The sequence below is a fragment of the Pseudorasbora parva genome, chromosome 8, assembly GCF_024679245.1.
Source record: "Pseudorasbora parva isolate DD20220531a chromosome 8, ASM2467924v1, whole genome shotgun sequence".
In the NCBI taxonomy this organism is placed as follows: domain Eukaryota; kingdom Metazoa; phylum Chordata; class Actinopteri; order Cypriniformes; family Gobionidae; genus Pseudorasbora; species Pseudorasbora parva.
Genome location: NC_090179.1, coordinates 19,879,981 through 19,896,560, shown reverse-complemented (window position 1 = coordinate 19,896,560; position 16,580 = coordinate 19,879,981).

Genomic DNA, 16,580 nt, shown 5'->3' with positions numbered 1-16,580 from the left:
AAAGGTGTAGTAGTGCGGGTCGCCCAGTGCCATACAGGTGCTTTGAGAGACAGGATAACAGCCCCTAATGCCATTCACCACCTGACAGTGCTGTCCAGCCCCACAACTTCCAACTTGGCATTCTATATGTCCACCCTCTGTGGAGCAACGACAAAGCCGCTGGCAAGCATCATCCGCCCAGAAAGCCTCCCCAGCGGGAACGTAGCGTCCATTGTAGGAACAGCCACATTGAGCAGAGGTTACACATTTTGATCCACTCAGAACAAAACCAGGATCACAAGTGCATGTTTCGACACAGGGTAAAGTGCAGTTCAAATGAGCCCCGAGGCCCATGCAGGTCAAAGGGCAAGCGCTACCACAAAATTCATAATGACTGTTTTCGGGGCATCTGTAAGCTGAAGGCACATTCGAAAAATCACAATTTTGCTGAACAATATCAAGACAAGATCATATCAGACTATTACTCACAACAATTGGCTGCTTCTCTCCAGTTGGTTAGCTGTATCCCAAAACGTTGACATGCACCCGAATAGACCTCTAAGACATTGCATAAGTAGTTTCTGTGTCCATCTGCCATACAGACGTCATACAAGCAGTTCTGAATATAAATAGCAGGGTCAATAACAGAATGACACTGACTAAATGGGTTCTTCATTAAGAGTCCACAGTAGTTTTCACCCTCCCATTGTTTAAGTGCTTGAGCTTCACATTCATGGCCCCTATTGTCATCTCTACAGCCCTCATCCCATGTTAAGTTGTGGACTTTCCAACTCTGGCCAAACGCTGTCGCATTTGGTGCCTTGGTGCTTGAAGGCATTGTGAAATCATCATTGGGATCACCATTAAAGTTGCCACAGAGGCCACACACTTTGTTCATGAAGGCCGTGGGCATGAAGACCACGAGATAGTGGTTATAGTCATACTGCACATTCAGCCCAAAAGAAAAAAGGATGGTGATTAAGCTGCCGGACTGGAACATGAATACTCCAACATCATTCAGAATGACAGGAAGGCTCCACACAGTCTGGTCAACCTGTGCAAATAAAATCATATTACTGCATATTAAACAGCAAACCATTCTTAGTCATTATTTTTCTCTTTTACAATAAAAAAGCTCTAGATTGTAAACCCTTTCTCTCAAAATATGCATTAGGCTTTATTTTGTGTTTACAGTCACCAGGAAAACAAAATGTTCTTATTTTTCATGAAATGTTGCAGTGTTTAAGTGACAATGTTTAAGTGTGCAGATGAGTGGCACCCTAATTCTTTTCTTGTTTGAGATGCAATTTAACTTGGATATACACTATTATTATAACATTTACTTCTTTTAAGCATAAGCCTCACTATTTCTTGTTGTTTTTTATTTATGCGGTAACACTATAGAATAATGGTCCGTGTCTGAGACGTAATCAGTCATATTTTTTACTCCGAATAAAGTCATTAAATTAATCACTAGTAACTCTCAACTGTTACCTAGTCACTATGCAGGAACTACTAGTGACCTGGACCATTATTTTCATGGCAAAGGTTCTTCACCTTAAAATAATGGCCATGTTGAAAGAAGGACAATTGCTCACATCTCAAACTCATGTTGTGATTAGTAATTAAATCACTTTTCATAGCTACCTATTAGTTCTTAGTGATGCCCATCTGCTTTAGTAATTATTAATTACCTAATAAGGAACTATCTTAGTCCTAAGTTCTCTATCACTTACTGATTAGTTAAGCTTGTTTCTATATTAATTAATATACAGCTAAATAGCCATGAGGTCTAATCTATTATTCTCACATGAGGAAATATTGTCAATATTGCTAAAGGTTATAAAAAAAGGTTTACCCTGACTTTCCCAGGATCAGAACTTTCAACGCTGATGGTGATACCGCCAATATTCACAATTACAAGTGCCACATAGGAGACTCTCGTATCACCGCGGTTTTCATTTTTAGCCAGGACTTCGAAAGCTGGAAGACTGTCATTTTTCTGACAGTTCCTGGTGACAACGTAAGTGCAAGTGCCCATAAAGTCAAAATAATGCTGGTCAAATGTGCTGTAGTGAGGGTCGCCCATAGCCCAACACATTCCAACTGGTTTCTTCACACAGGTGGGAAAGGAACCCATCATCTGGCACTCCTCATCCTGACTACAGCTGATGCTGAAGCAAGAGCGAGGCAACACTACAGCAAATGGAGAAAACAGGAGATATACACGATGCTGTAAAGTGAGTGATTAGAGATTACTATGGTTTTAACAAGGTATTTAAAACAGCTATTTAAGCAATTCAAATTATTTATTGGACTATACAAGGGACATTTAACTTAAATGGTCAGTTCAACCAAAATGTTGTTCCAAACCTGTGTGAGTTTATGTCTTCTGTCGAACACAAAAGAAGACATTCTGAAGAATGTTGATATCCAGACAGTTGATGGTCACTGATTCACATATAGTAAACTGTCTTGATACCCATATATATTCAACATATCTACTTTTTAGTTCAGCTGAAGAAACTGAAGAAAGGTTTGGAACAACGTAAGGTAAAAAAGTCCTTTTTGGGTGAACTTTTCCTTTAAAGGAGTCATATAATGGTACATGCACTTTTACAAGCTGATTGTATGGAAATGTGTGTTGCCAGTGCCTGTACACAACCATCCTATAATGATAAAAATCCATCAATTTTTTAAAAAAAAATCTCCTTATATGTTTTCTCCTGTCTCAAATCGAGCCCGTTCGACCATGTTCGACCACACGGTCTGATGCCCCTCCCACGACTGTTGATTGACAAGCAGCGTTTCATCTCAGACCCGCCCTGAGTGAGCTCTGTCATCATCGTACCCACTATTGTTGATACGTTGGAGCAGAATGGTGTCTAAGCGATTGTGAGTTTCTGTTCTTGGGTGTAATAATGAACATAGCAGTCATTTTTTATGTTTCTAAATCCGATCTGCTGAAGATGCAGTGGCTGAGTTTTGTTTTCGAAGGGAATATTACCCCAATCAACGTCAATGCTTTCATGTTTGCGCCGCGCGAATCATTTATCCCCAGACTGCTTTAAAAACGATGGTCAGTATGAAGCAGGTTTTGCTAAGAAGCTGCTCCTGAAAAAAAGATGTAACAACTATTTTGTGTTCCTGCTGCCCCTCCAGAAGAAGTGAGTGTAGTTTGAAACGCGTGCACGCTTCATGATGAATGCGGCAAAAGATTACAGGGTAAGTTAACTTGGCTTATGGAATGCTTTCTTTGTATGATGTTCTCAATATAATTCATAATCCCACGTTTATAATGAACAACGCGTTATGGTTATTGTGCTATTACAAACTGTGTATGCTGGTGAGTAATGTGGTAACACTACACTGAGCTTACTTCTGTAGATGGTTTATAACGGTATCTGTTGAAACATTCCTGTGGTGACCTAATGTCAGTGCTTCAGCCCTGACAGTTCTACCTAACACTGCATAGATAACAAGCCTACATTTACAGAAAAAAAAGTTTTTCATGACAATTAGCTGTAACATCAATCTGTCAATGAACTAACGTATACATCAGTAAACACATAGCATTCGTGCTAATGTTACACAGCCAGTGCATACAAAGATAGATAAAGGGATATTACGTTAACCAACCATTCAGAAACATCCAGCTCGCCAGCCGTCATCTTGTTCTGGGTTCAAATTGATATAATGTGTCTTCATAGACTCCCGTTGCCATTCTTTCTCCAAAATATACCACTACTGTTGTCAAAGCAACTCTCCACATGAGTGTGTCAAAGAGGTGCGGGGTGAGCAAAGCTCATTATCATTTAATGTCATATGCATTAGAATGGCAGATCTGTTTTTGACCAGGTAAAATAATTTTTAATTAAAGTATATTACAAACTTTTCATTTAGACACTATATAGAATCATATTAACTTGTACAAAAATTGCATTATATGACCCCTTTAAGACTCGCTAAACTGCATTAACAGCATACAGTGAATGCTTTTTTGAACAAAAGGAGGAATGCGTTTAATTGTGACATACCTGGATCAATGCATGGGGCTGGGGCTCCGTACCCATTCACTTGCTCGATCCCCACACTATAGACCCCAAAAGAAGCACTTGCATGTGTTACTTTGTGTCCACCTGCCCCAGGCTGGTAAACCAGCTCAGTCCAAGAGTACTCGCTGTTTTTGATGACCCTCCACTGAATTTTCCCCGGTAAAGGTAAGCTATCAAAAAGAATCCCTGCTTGTTCATTTGTAGGCACAATCAGGAGGGCTCGGTTGTCAAAGTCAGCTATCCCATCAAGTGCGTACGATGAACAGAATTGGTTGTTGGGCAGAAGATTTACAAGAAACGGGTCGTAGATCACATTATAGGATGTTCGCAAGCCATTAAACAGAAAAAACACCTGGATTCCACTGTCAGCAATGATGTTAAGACCATCTGGAAACTGGATTTTGTACTCTTTGATCATACCACGCTGAAGTACATCATTTAATGTGGTATGGCCAAATTGAACAGTTATATTCGTTGACTGCGATGCCTGGATATAGACGCTGTCAAACTGGCTCTGGATGCTAAACGGAGCCACCAGGAATTGAGTTCCCCATCTTTGCACCGGCAGGAGTTGCTCATAAACGTGATTGCACTTTGAAAAGCGCCATGTGCACATGTGGCCCGAGTACACGGCGATGGGAAGTTGCGAGGACACGCGGGTTCCTGTCAAGTCTCCTTGGCTTTGAATTTGTGCATTTTCGAAAGGGTTCATCACCACAATTAGTTTACTGCCAACACCGTACAAGCGGCCTTCGAACCTAACCGCAGCTCGAAGGAATACTTCCACCGTGTTCTGCTCTTTACCGTTGACAAGCACAAACTCCTTCAGCATGGATGGAGGGGAGTTAGTGGGGGTGAACACAAAATATTCAGTGCCCCATTCGCTCATAGGGTAGACCAGGGATGTATCCGACGTGTATTGTTTTGAGTTCAGTGAGGAAACAGTTATGTCATCGGATGCCTGAATGAGGGCAGTATTGTTGGACCTCTTGGTGCCAGACAGTTCGACTTCTTTGGGGAGGGTCACAGTGATCCTCTGACCTGCAGTCAGTTGCTCCTCCTGGGTGAAGCGAAGTCCAGGCACCTTGACCTTCACCAGGCAATCCGAATTCAGAGAGGTGATATAAAGCTGAAAGAGCGGCGCATCAAAAGGGACATAGTTTTGCATAAACGCGGTGGCAAATTCTTGTCCTGCAGATCGAGCCTGGCAGCCATCTTTAAGAGGTCAAGAGAGAACGACTGAGAGAATTAATTCCACATACACATAAACAAATCTTTGTAACTAGATGTTGTTTAGAAGGTACTGGTATTAAATATAACAGTAAAAAAAAAAAAAATTGTATATATATATATATATATATATATATATATATATATATATATATATATATATATATATATATATATATATATATAAATAAAATATTTTATATTTAAATAATTAATTAAAAATGATTTTAATTAATTTATATATAATGAAATGTGTTTACATAAAATGTATTATCATATAACAATGTCAATTTTATAAATAAAAAAAGTCATAAAGATAAAGAGCCTTACCCCAAAACAGAAATATCACAGAACAAACCAGTAAAAGTTTTGCTCCCATGATTAGCTGTAAATAAATGTTAAATTGATAAAGCAATACATTTCAACATGCATTCATTTGTTTTTAATTGCAGTATATACAAAACATAATTATATATATATATATATATATATATATATATATATATATATATATATATATATATATATATATATATGGGTTACAAATTACTATACATTTCACATGCCACATTAACATTACTCTTTAATGCTGCTTACCTTCATGAAACAAGAAATATACAGTCTATCTTACACAGCCTTTTAAATACCTCTTATCCCAATCTTAAAACCAATCAGAGGTTAGATCTTGAAACTGGGGACATGACCCATTTAAAAGGATCCATTATCTCCCCGAAGACATGAATGAATTGTATTATATAATAGTAATATAATCACTGCAACAAACATACAGCCTTTACACATATTCAGAACAATATATTTTTTGGCTTTTAGCACAGAACAAATGTAAATAGTCATACAAACAATTTGGATTTAAATTGAAATACTCAAATTGCAGTGATTGTCATTTTGCAGAGAAACAAGTCTGCAAAAAATGTGAGAAATATTTTCAAAGTATGCAAATGTGCTATTTAATCCTGAAACATTGTATGAGCTTGTGATGGTGAATAAGGAAAATGATCGTATGTGCCACGTGGGTTTGTGTTTTCATCAGCAGGGTTCAGATTCACCAGCTCAGAAAAACAACTTCTTCAACAATCTGTCTATGATATTCCTGAAGGACCCAAAGGATCTGTAGAGTATTACCATGAATCCTTTCTAACATGTGTTGACTGAATCATTCCGAAGTTCTGTTTCTATCAGAGGGCTGCCACTAACAATTATTTTGATAATCAAATTACTTGGCTGATTATTTTTAGATTAATCAAATAAAAAGCCCCCTTTTTTTAGGCAGTGGCTATTTGCACTAAGTGTAAAGAGAATCTAGTTGCTATTTACATTAAGTACATTTAGCGATAGATGCTATTTACACCAAGTGCAAATAGCAACTAGATTTTATTTACACTCAGTGAAATCAACATATCAACATAAGTGCAAATAGTGATATATATATATATATATATATATATATATATATATATATATATATATATGTGTATATATATATATATATATATATATATATGTATATATATATATATATATATATATATATATATATATATATATATATATATATATATATATATATATATATATATATATATATAAAATATGCTGGGTTAAAAACAACCCAAGTTGGGTTGGAAATGGACAAACACAGAAATTGGGTTGTTTGAATGGGTCCATTCACTGGGTTCAAACAACCCAATTTCTGGGTTTATCCATTTTTAACACAACATTTTGTAGACTGTTCAATTTACACCATAAAAAGTTTCAGTTCTTTGTAATATAAATAGCAACTACATGTAATTTATACTTTATTTTGATAGATACATAATATTTGCACCTCAGTACTGTTGTACATTGACAGGATGCAATAATAACAGAGTGAATTATTATTTTTATTAAAATTATTAAATGGATTTGGTAATTAAATTACCAAACAGAGATCAAGTCAGAAGCGACCAAACACCTCCACGTTTCCCCTATTTAAATACAGTTATACGAATAGTTGAACGATCAAGTATGGTGACACAAGATAAAACGTGGCGCTTTTCTAAGCGGGTTTAAAAAGAGAACTATAATGTATGGCGGAATAGCACTTCTGAGAGTACTTTGATTCGACGCAGTAAAAAGTCACGCCTGAAAATTCCTCCCTCACATCTCCCCCAAACTCTCTCATTTCCATAGGAGGAGAAGATTTTCAGCTGTGACTTTTTTCAGCGCTGAGTCGAAGTACTCTCAGAAGTGCTATTCCGCCATACATTATAGTTATCCTTTTAAACCCGCTTAGAAAAATACCACGTTTTATTTTGTGTCACCATACTTGATTGTTCAACTATTTGTGTAACTGTATTTAAAAATGGAAAACGTGGAGGTGTTTGGTCGCTTCTAACTTGATCTCTGTTTGGTGCCATAGTGAATGAACTGGGCTTAGTGGGCTAAGCTAAATGCTATCAGATCGTCACCGTGTGTCAGAGAGATTAAGTGCACGCACTGAGACGAGAGAGGTACTCGGCTTAGTTAAGGGAATAACATAGTTTAATATGAAAAATCAGTGGAGTATCCCTTTAAAGGAACAATAAAAGCCCTCCCTACACCTACACCTACCCCTAACCCTAACCAATAAATGCTTTTATTATAATTAAACATTTTGTTAGGCACTTTATTACCACATTTAGAACATTTTCTTAACTTTTATTGAAAAAATACCTTTCCGATGGGATTTGTGAGATGTGAAGTGCAAGCTCTACAAAAGGCGGATTCGAAAGTGCGTTGATTGTGACAAAACAAAGATCCATTAGCCATACACTTTAATAATTGCGCCACTGAGGATGTTGAACCATGGGCTTTTTTTTCTTCCCTTTTTTATTGTTTGGTCCAGGCAGGCATTGTTAGGCAGAGCCAGTGTGAATAGCACTTGCCAACAAGCCATGCTATCTGCACTTAGTGTGAATAGGCACTCTATTGACAAAACACACTATACATTTTGCCCAATGATTTCCTTCAAACAAATGTGTCAGCTGAGTGCTATGAAAACATACATAGTGAATATATCTACCCTTACAAAATTTACATTGTATTTTACAATTAATAAAATACAAAGCAAAAAATAAATGAATAAATGAAACCGGATTATTGTTATTTCATGGTAACCAACAATTGGACAGTTCAAATCCTTATATTAAAATTGTATTAAAGAAAAACACAAACTCTGTGTTAACAGATGATGAATGTTCTGCAGGAACACACACACATTCACTATGGACAAAGTAACCTGTTGCTGGCATTTCTTTATCCTATTAATAGGCAGGCATTTATATTCAATTATAGGCTGTTATCCCTTTACAGTTACCACTTTCATAAAATACTTGAATTAACTCAATTTCAAACTAAATTTAGCAACCAACAGCAGATATTTCAGCTAAATGAATATTCATTTCTACTGTGTTCTGTCTGTTTGATTGCAGATGCACTTTCATGCAAAATGGAAATACTCGTGTGAATTAGTAACAGTTACAGATAAGGATATAACCTGTAAAATTAGCTTAAAGATTAAAATAAAGAATTCTCATGTTTTGGGCAGCTTGGATCATGTACCTTTCAAGCTCCACTCCACTATTTCTAGATACATTTTGTCCATAGAAATACGCTATTCAGTGCTGCAATTTGGCTCGACTGGTGGAAGTTTACCATAGAGGGCAGACCCGACAACACACTGTCACAAAGTCTGAGAAAAGACAATCCACATGGGGTTTGAGCATCAGAAAGGCATGCAAACCTATTATCAAATACTATTATCAGAGCACACAACAGAGGACGTCAAGATTGTAACCATGAAACTTCCTGCCCGGTTAGATTTTGTGTGAAAAGATATTCCCAGAGCGTCTGCAACAGAGATGTATGGCAAAAGAGAGAGATTAAAAAAACAGCCCACAATGAAGTCAGACAGAAAGAGAGGAAATACAGTTAACACTTTAGTTCAATATGGCTTCTGTTCATTTACAATGGAGTCCCATGAGTCCATAGGAATAAATGGAACTAGGAACCCTGTACATCTCACCCTCCTTTATACAGAACAGGCACGGTGAAGCATTTAGTGAACAATGCATTACGCCAAGCTCAAGAGGACAGCAGCACCCATCACTAAAACCAATTCAAAATGTACAGATTTCACGATAAAGCGTCCTCTGAAGCATCCACTTGCTTGTGCTGCAGCTTTTTTTTTTTTCACTGCTTTTGTTCTGCAAAAGTCTTGCAGTCAAAGGAAATTCCTACCCATTCACCAAACAGGTGACCATTCCCTCATGTCCCATGCCGCACTGAGATGACACTCCTTCCTCAGAGATCTGACGAGAAAAAAAGTCAAAGATGTTCTCCTGTAACACTATTATGTACTCATGTATCATTATATTTAGCATTCCCATTATATAACAACAAAGAGTCCTCACATGTGATGTAAAACGAAAACACTACAGTAAACACATTTTGGCAACGTGCTGTAGTAGCGAATTCACTCTCTGACAGAAGAGGTTTATGGTTCTGAGCAGGAATATCCTTGCTCATTCATATCACATATGGTATTTTTAATCATGCATACGTATACGTTTTTGAAATAAGTCTCTTATGCTCACCAAGCTGCTCACTTAAGTGTTTAGTAAAATATGTTTGAACATTTTAGCAATTTAAAATAACTTTTCTATTTTAATAAATCTTAAAATGTAATTTAGGGCTGCAACTATAATGATTATTTTAATAATTGATCAGTTGTTTGATTTTCAATTAATCAGATAAAAAACTTGATTTTATTGACAAAACAGACTATTCCACATCCTGCGCAATGCTGTCTTTCAAACAAACGTTTCAGCTAGTGCTATAAAAACAGTGACTATATCTACCCTTACAAAAATAAACCATGGTTTAACAATGAACAAAACAAATACACATAATAATAATAAACACTTTTGACCAATAGGTGGCGCTATGACCAAATTAATGTGGTGTGGTCAGAAACCTTTTGAGTACCTTCAGGGCATGGTCCCAAAGACACACACAGAGTTTCATAATGATACGCCAAATCATTATTAAAACAAAGGAATCATATTTTTTTATCATACAACTGTATTGAAGTCAATTGGAATTTCATGTTTTTTTATATTATAGCACCACTAAGAGGCACAATCCCAAGATTCTTTTTATGTCCCAGAGTGAGCCCATTCATATGTGTGTCGAGTTTGGTGACAATATCTCATTTTGTTTTGGATTTAAAGACATTTAAATTAAACAAATCATGAAAAGTCTTTCATTGGATTTTACTACCACTTACAATCAATATTTTGGCATTTGGGCACTACCACATGGATACCGACCCATGTTTCTGAAATTCTGACGCTGGTTTCGTCTCGATCGGTCAAGCAGTTTCGAAGATACCAGCTAATGTTTTTTAAGTGCTAAATTACAAGGCTGCACAAACCATACATTGAAACCTGGCAAGTCTGTTATAATTCGACTTGGCAAGGATTCAGGAGACAAAAATAAAAATAAAGAAAAGATTCTCCACTAGGTGGCGCTGTTTCGAAACTACTCAGGCTACCTCAGGGCATCGTGTTGATGACCCATTTTGTCAACCTGAAATGTATTACTGAGACCAGAAAATATGGCGGAACATTAAAACTTAAACAATAATACTTAAAAAAAAAACTTTTAAATCACTTCAAAAAACAATTTAACAAAATGAAACATTTTTTTTTTAATACAGACTAAACATGCTCCCACACACAAACACACAATATATATATGGTGGAAGCTACAGTAAATGTTTACTGCAAGTTGTTTTCAGGTTTCACATTACTCATCATGTGGCACAATTGTCAATACCAATATTTCAATAGAAAGGAAGTGATGCATTTTACTAAATGTGATTGTAAATGTACTTTATAATGTCTAAATGTGAATTGCAGATCAATATTAGGGAGTAGTATTGATGACAAGTAAGTTAGTACAAGTTATATTGTTAGAGTTTAGCTCAACATTTTATATGTAAAGGATCATAAATTATTGCTGGATATATTGAAATGTCACAAATGTATTTCTTACTGTGTACAGTGGTTACAAGTTATCTGTTTAATATGTGACAATGTTATGTTATTATGGAATATATTCAGATTTTAAGGAGTAACGTGGTGTTCCTCTAAGAAGTTGTTTAGGACTATTATTATCATCATTATTTTACCAATGAGCTTCCTCCTGTTTTAAACTGTGCACAGTCATGTATTTTGTTGTGAAAACCACTGCACAACAACGGACTATAATATAGAGAGGAATGAAAATATGGAAGATATAATAATAATAATAATAATAATAATAATAATAATAATAATAATAATAATACATTTTATTTATAATGCACTTTATATTAAACAAAATCTCAAAGTGCTAGATATTACATATTTTAAGAAGTAAAATAAGTTTTAAAAGGATGGAACATTTAATGGGATTTGTATGTTTTTTATGTGTAGCCTTTGTATTTTATTGTTGTTGATTTAAATAGGGCCCGATCATAGACAAGCAGTTATGTGCAGCTTTCCCTCTAAAAGCAGAAGCAGCAACAGGTGGCTGTGGTTTGAGTGAGAAAATGACACGCTATTAGCAAGTCTGTCTCAAGTCTGGAACAGCGATGTCCATGGGGTCCGTGGACAAGCCTCCCCGTAACCGCCCTCTGGTGCCGGTCCTGGTTTTGTGTGTTTTCGCTGCAATCAGGCTGTAAACTAGTGCTGCCTCTCGGTCTTTCTGCCACTCAGTAGGCGTAATCACAGTCGCTCCAGCTGACGCTGACGTCACATGCATTCCCTCTATATGCAGAACAGGACGGAACCATGCACTGAATGCGGGTAGAGATTGTTCGCCAGAAATGCAGAAATAAGACATACTTTTGTTTAGTGCACAGATAAACCTTTTATAAAAAATAAAAACAATTAAATACTGCAGTATTCAATATAAAAATAATATTCTATGTTGATTCCATGGTGGCTTGAATGTTTTCATTGTTTTATGTTTGAGCAACCATTACACAAACTCAAAGGTTTTATGACTGACACGAGTCCCTGTGAGTCAGTGTGCATTCAGGCTGAAGTCTACAAACACACACAGATTGCATGCAACGGTTCTGGGTTTTCCACAGTATGATGTCATTGCAAGCATCAGTGGGTGAGTAAGAAAAGCACATTCTTACTAATGAACAATGCAGGTGTTGTTGATGCTACTGTCAGTCAGAGCGTTAACTGAGGATTAGAAGTTCTGATATAAGATGTTAAGATTGAATGTTGCAACCTTAGTGAGCATGCCATTGTATTCCTAGTGAGGATCTGGATAAAGAGACAAATATTGATCAATACATAAAGGATGTGCATTAAGGCAACCTAAAAGAGATAAAGCACATCAGGGTAAATTAAACATACAGTTAGGCTATTCAAATGTAAAAAGCAGTTGAATAAAAATAAACACATGTAATTACGGTGCAAATGGATATGCATTATGTCTAATCCTCCACGCACAGCTCTAAATACATGGTGTAATACTGCCATCTAGTGGTAATACAGTTCATACAACTCAATTTAGGCCCTATTGAGTGCTCTGTGCTTAAATAGATGCCAAGATGAAATTGCTAATCTAAATACTTGTCGTCAATAATGGCTGTGCATTAAGAATGCATTGCACAAAGCTGCCAGGGCTCACATCTGAATATGAATAGCCCAAACTCACAGCTTACCGGCATTTACTCTGCACTATAGTGCCATCAATATCATCTTATAATACATCCTATAGTGGCTTCCTTTGACATGGTTGCTTTTGGCAACATCCCATGCATAAGTAGCTCAATATGCCGCAATTAATGGATCAAATTTGCTGTGGGTTGCATGAATATAAATGTGAACAAAAAAAAAAAGTTGTGTCACTCAATGCAGAGGGGAATGATCTGCTGCATAGGCCAAAATAAGACCTGTATATTCATCATAGTTATAAATGTAATGTGTGTGTGTGTGTGTGTGTGTGTGTGTGTGTGTGTGTGTGTGTGTGTGTGTGTGTGTGTGTGTGTGTGTGTGTGTGTGTGTGTGAGCAGGAGAAGGGTCTGACTGCAGAGCCACAGTTTTACCCCAGCCACAGTTTTACCACAGCAGTTCTGACCGCGCATGCGCAGTGCGTCGTTGTGTCTTTGAGATGCATGTTACGGCACTGGAAGGGAATAAAACTACAATTTTATTTATTTATTTAGGCTATTGTAATTGCACTTGTTTGAGTTATTAGTTAGTGATCAACTGTAATGCATGGTAAAATAATGAAATGTTTAAAATGTAAATTGTAAATGTAATAAATAAATGTAAATTCGATCGTTTCTTGGTCATGTCTCCAACAAATTAATAATATGCTCACACTTTAAGCCTGTTTAAAAGTATGTTTTATTTATGTTCAAGTGTATGCATTTACCCCAGGCAGAATTGATCAACTTGAGGATTTAGTTATCTTGTCTTTAGACTAATAATTTAATAATTATAGAAACCTTTGAAATGTCTATATTCGAAAGTTTGTTTTTTCATACCAGGCATTGAAAATACATGGTGTTTGTTATACCAGGCTGTTCATTTAAAAAAAAAAAAAAAAAACATAATATAAATATTTAAGTGTTCATGACAGCATTGTTTCATATCGGTAAAGGAGCCTGAAGGACTCTGGGCAACAGCAGATGCAAAAAAATAAATAAATAACAGCAGGAGCAACAATAATCAATAGATAGTTTTAAGACAGAATAAAAAAAAAAAATTAAAAATCAAATATCAGTGTGCCGTGAAACCGCTTTAGTGAAACTGTGCATGCGCGGGCTGCGGTGAAACTGCAGCTCTGCAGACAGATATTATTGGGTTTTAAAGGTGCCCTAGAATGAAAAATTAAATTAACCTTGTTATAATAACAAGAGTTCAGTACATGGACATCACATACAGTGAGTCTCAAACACCATTGCCTCCTCCTTCATGTGTAAATCTTGTTTGTGGAAAACACCATGGAAAAACAGGCTATTCGCAACATAACGGCAACTGTGACGCAATCGCTGGGATCCTTAATATGTACGCCCCCAAAATGTGCATGCCAGCAAATGGTCATTGTCAGGCGGAACTGTGCAGTACGCAGACGTGGGGAGTTCAGCAGATAAACGTCATTCACTACCCTTCTCCTCATTCATTTTTTAAAGTTAGACATCAACCTTCTTAGTATTCCTCAATCAATCCATTTTAAACAATATAACAAGAAAAAAATAATAGAATTATAATTGAATGCCTGTTTTTTCACTAGTTTTTTGTCAAATTGTATAGGGTCGCTAACGACCTGAGGTGTGTTGGATTGTATATATTTTTTTGCACAATGATAAATTAATCTATAACGACGAAATACGGCGCAATTCATCTTTATTCCACAAGGTGGCAATGTCTGATACGCAATGATGAAGTGACGTTTCACTCATAGTTACCTCTGACAGAAAATGAAACAATAATTATAATCTGCAAAACTTGAAATTTCTCAGTGATTTACAGCAGAGAGTAAGTACTAAACACATTTAAATATTAGTGTCACTGTCTCTTGATGATGGTTGTGGTCAAGAAGCTGTCAGTGATCAAAATATTGATTTTGAAGACGTTGAAAATGAGTTTGGAGAATATGCTTGAGATCGCGAATATGCTGAATGTACTGGTAAACGAACTCTGACGAGGACAGATGATGATGGTATTAAACATCTGTTCAAACTGAATCCGTCCAAGCTCCAAAAGGTAACGAAATAGGGTTTATTTAATTCTTCTGTAAGTTTTACTCTAACGTCAGAAGTTTTAAATATTATCACGACAGGTAGAGGTCTATCCATGTTAAATATAGATCCGGGTCTCTAACGACCTGAATATGTAAGAATGTTTGGTGAAACAATCATGCATTTAAGGGTTAAAGGTAGGGTAGGTAAGAATTGGTTAAAATTTTGGTCCAAATTTGTTTAAACTTTCTTTATTTATCAATACAAAATTAAAATGTAAGTACTCTGAAAAAAAAAGTATAAAAATTGAGTGTCAGTAGACCTCTCACGACTGTTTTAAAGACAGCTCATTATTTCCATTCACTCTACCTTCCCCCTTCTGGGCTCTTTCCAAAGCCACACCCCCAAAACACATGAACGCGCCTCACCGACCATGTCAGAATCACATGTAATAAAAAAATAACTTTATCAGTATGAATATAAACAAATAAGATGTCTTTTAGTACTCACTATCAAGCTAGAATACCGGTACTGGTAAAGTTTAAAATATATTTTTGTTTGATTCGGTAACGAGCTAGTTATATTTATAAGGCAAAGCTAAAAACGGATAGCATTAATACATTTTTTTTCCAATAACATCAGTTATACTGTGATGAAGATGAATTTCATGTAAGAATCCTAACATATACTGTGTTTTGCATGTAAGAGTTTCCATGATGAAAGCATTGTTGATCAGTAGCTAAAGCTAACTTAATTCTAAAAAAAGTTCCTGGATGCGGTGTACTAGCTTTTACACATGCATTTTGTTATCTAAAGTTAAGTTTTGCGAAATTCAACACGTCAGCAATCAACTTGAGCTAAGCATATTGAGTATTTATCATCTCTACTAATGGCTAAATGTATAATATTGTAACTTTATGCTAAGTAATGTTATGTTAGCTATATTAGGCAGCTACATGTGCTAGTGATACATGCTGTATAAAACATAAACCAAAAAAAATTATAATCAAAATGAAAGATTACCTGTCCAGCAGAAATACAGCCAGTAATGAATCGTTTTTCAGCCCCCTTGAGGTCCCTCAGTTCTCAACATCGTTGGAAAGGCACGTCGATATTTACTCGTGTTTGATTTCTTTGTTTATCCAAAGACTTTTTGTGCATTGCCTTTTCATGTACTGTCCTCCTTTTTTTGTCTTCCGCATGTGGGCAGATCCTGTAGCGAAAGCGGTGGTAGCCATGGTAGCGAGAGAGAGTGACAGTCGCCCAAGCCAATCACTTGTTTCGTCCCGAACTAAAATAATGAGCGGTGTTTATTGCAGATTTAAAAGTCTAGAGTCACTCGATTACTTACATTTTAATTATGTATAGTAAAGAAATGATATATAAAGAAATATTAAACAAATTTGGACAAAAGTGTTTTAGATCATTCTTACCTACACCACATTTAGCGCGAGGATAGTGAAAACGGCAGATCATGGAAATAAATGTCATGTTCTAGGCTGTGCAGGGGATGTGAAGACTTT